Raw genomic sequence first — 3864 nt, 5'->3', positions numbered from 1 at the left:
GTGTCAGTTGAGGAATTGTATTAGTTCGCACAGTTGGCATGAAGAGTGGATTGTTCATCATTGATAGGTTCAACGGGTTTACTGAGGAAGTTCAGCAATATTAGACGTGTTAACTTAGGGTCCAAACCCAGGTGGATAAACCGGATCACTTGTTGAAACTTTGATGGGGCATAACATATTCACATTTAAATATTCTCGAAACGAAGGTGGAGGAGCTTGTCCATTTATCTAATCTTCGTAAATTTCGGTCATCTGTTGTCTTAACATTTTCACCTTTTCTACAGGTACCGGTTCTTGCATAACCATTTGAGTTTGTGCGTCTTCATTTTCCAATTTTGTTCTGTCTTTACGCGTCATTTTTTCATTCCCTTTAAATCTTGTGTTATATTGATGAGATGTCAGCGCTCCTCACAAACCAACCACCTTTAAATTCTTATATTTAAAAACAAAAACGTTTTGGGATTCAACACTTTGAGGATATTAAACACACATTTTATGTGATGCAACTAGATTATTCATATGTCTATAAATAGTTTTGGAAGACTTTTATGTTTCATCCCGGCTTTGGACAACTTCTTATGTCTTTTGGTCCCCTACTTTACTCATTTGAATAATTTGAATGCATTTTAACCGAACCTATTAAAGGTTGCCTATGTATCATGTTTGAACATGAATCAAATCATTACGTACTTCGTGTAGAGAAGTTTCTTTGAAAGGAAAATACTATATTTATTTAACGTAAAACTAAAATATAAATCAAAATGACCAAAATAAAACATCAAAGTACTAAAAAAAATTAAAACAAATTTTGATAAAATGAAACTAAAAAGAAAAAAGAAAAAAATTCAACTCCGACATTTCTTGATCATCAATTTCCCTCTAGGCTAGTGTAGACCTTGAAAAAAGCTTTCGGCAGATGTGGGTCTAGTGCGCGCACCTCTCGACCCAAGCTCTCATCACTCCAATGGACATGGCCACCATAAATATCAATCAAGCTCTCTGTCAACTGAAGCACCTGTCCTTTGGCCTCCTCTATATTCTCGTAACAACTCTGCAACCATTCTTCAGCAATGACAACTGCGTCATGCAAAAGCTCTTCTTGTGCTTAAAGATCTTCAATTTTTTTTATGAAGTTCTCTTTGCTCTTCAATCCATTGCTTTCGGTCGCCACTTCTGCTTGACGCAATATGAAACGGTTTGCTATGTCCCTTTCTTGTCCCATCGAAGACTTTAATTGATTTTGTAACCTGGCTTGTACTTTCATTAAGAGAGTCTTTTCTTTCGTATATTCTTCCTCCTGTTTCTCCATAGCACTTGATACAATGCTTAAATCATGATCTAGGGTTCGAATAGTAGATAGTTTCTTCTTTTGAACCCTTGACTCAATCAATGTAACTCTCTCTTCAAAAATTGCATCACGCCGAGACAACTCTTCTCTAGCATTCTTTAGGTCAGTACTTAGGATATCCAAAGTAGACCTATAATTTCTTTCACCATGAGTCGGTCCTTCTGGATACTGACTTCAATTTCCACTACTCGATCTATGATTTTTCGCGCTGATCCTTTGGGAATTACTTTGAGAGGGGCTCGATCAAATAACCAATGGACGTATAATGGGTCAACTTCTCCTTCAACGCGATAATCTACCATAGATTTTGAATTTAAAGTTTGACTGCCCCCCCAAATCTTTTGGGCTTCTGATTCTTGATCTCGATTCACATGCCACCTCCCACACGAAATTCTGTGTATCCTCGGCCTTAGACAAAATTTGTTTTTGTCCTAGTTGGCGTAGCACCCGGAGGGGTATGTATGGTTGGAACCCGCAAAATCATGTCAGAACAAAGAATGGACGATAAGAAGACATAACAATTACCTCACTAGAAGGAAACCAATGACAGTTCCATGTAATCTTAGATGTCGTCAATTTAAGAAGATAATGTCTCCATGCTTTGACACCTTTTGGCAATGTTTCTCCTAATTCTTTCATCCTGTCCGAGTGGCTGAAAATATAAGTCATCCAATCGGATTTGAAATCTGTTGCAAAAACGATGGCGACAAAAGTGCTCTAGAAACCATATTTGCAATAGAATTCTACAACCTTCAAAAAAGTCTTCCCCTTCTCTACATTTAGTCAAGGCAAAATAAATATCAGCCAACATCATCGGCAAGATAGTGGATTCTTTTTCTTCATCATAACAGTGACTATTCGTGATAGACGAATATCGATTTTTTATCCCTCCTTGGAAAAAATATATATACTAAAAAGGCAACCATTTTTAAGTTGCTTCCATAGTTTGAAAATCCTTATTTCTTTCCATGTCTTGAGTACAAGAATTCTAACTAAACTACTCCATTATCAAAACAATCCTGATGAGGATGGATGATATGCATCTGTTCCAAAAAATTTTTCCCACTAACACTCCTATGGTCTATCTGTGTTTTAGTTCGGCGATCCTTGCCTAACCCTATGAAACCACCCAATTCTTCTAATGTAGGCGTCAACTCAAAATCACTACAGCGAAACACATTGTTTGTAGAATTCCAAAACGGGATCAAAGCCTCGGTTAAACCTCTATTAGGACTAAATATCTTGATATCGGTAAGGAATCCAAGATGTTTGCATATCTTAGTTTGCCTAAACTCATGCATATCGTTCCACCAATCCATGAGTACTTGTGGTGTTTTATCCGTGATCATGAACTTTGGGGGATCATTGACCATTTCGACTGCTTCATTTCCTGGTCTTTTGTTACCTAGTTGATAATTCAAAATCATTTGTTGGAGTAGTTATGAAAAATAAAAATGATTTAGAATGCCTAAAATGGTCATTCTTTTGAAACGAATTTTGTTAACCTCAATTAGGGGAGATTCAGGTTGTTTTCGAAAAGAATGACCAGATAAAGCGACAATTTTGATAAGTGAAAAAAGAGAAAGAAAAATAAAACAATGTGTACATGTATAATTTAGAAGACATATATTATTATTATTAGTATTATGCATTATTTTGATAAAAGCGAAAATAAAATTGAGGACTATGTGTGTATATATAATTATATATAGATGTATATTAATTTCTTTATCTTGAATCATTGGTCGAAAGTGAGTAAAACTAGACATTTCTTCCTTTTGTCGGTTATCATAATGTCGATCAACATTTCTTATACTCTTCCACATGATGCAACAAATAACACAAAAATACACATCATGGTCTTACGAAAAGGTATAGGTCCTAGATAGACTAGGCCTCCATGCCAAGTCTTCTAAGTTAAATGCACATGATGCTAATAAAGTGGAGCCTAGTAAGGATATCATGTCTAAAGGTTTTAGTTCTACTAAAGTTTCACTTGTGGAGAAAAGTATCTAGACTCGCTGTAAAACGAGCGGACAACTCGAGTTAGGGAGTAGCAACGTACCGGTAGCAGCACTTTTCGGCTTTGTGAATGAGTGCTCCCCACCATAAACATGTGTAGCTGAAAATCTTTCACCATGGACCAAAGATGCACTGACTATCTTTATCGAAGCGGGATGCACAATCACAATTCCCATATTATTATTATAGAAGACTCAGAATTGTGTGCGAGAGAAGAGAGTTATAATGCAATTCACATATTATTAAAACATTAAATAAATAAACAATCAGTACATTAAGACAAATAAATACAATATCCAAAAACATAAATAAGTAAATAAATAAATAAATAATAGTCATACATAAATCAATATAAAGCTCGAATTATACTTAAGTCCCTAGCAGAGTGTAACGACCTGTTTAGTCGTTTAAAGCAGCAGATTTTATTTCTGGAAAAACTGTCTGAGTCGACGGAACCCACGACGGACCGTCATGGGCACGACGGGCCGTCGAGG

Source organism: Solanum pennellii, chromosome 12 (assembly GCF_001406875.1).
Source record: "Solanum pennellii chromosome 12, SPENNV200".
NCBI lineage: Eukaryota > Viridiplantae > Streptophyta > Magnoliopsida > Solanales > Solanaceae > Solanum > Solanum pennellii.
This window is presented reverse-complemented; position numbering follows the sequence as displayed.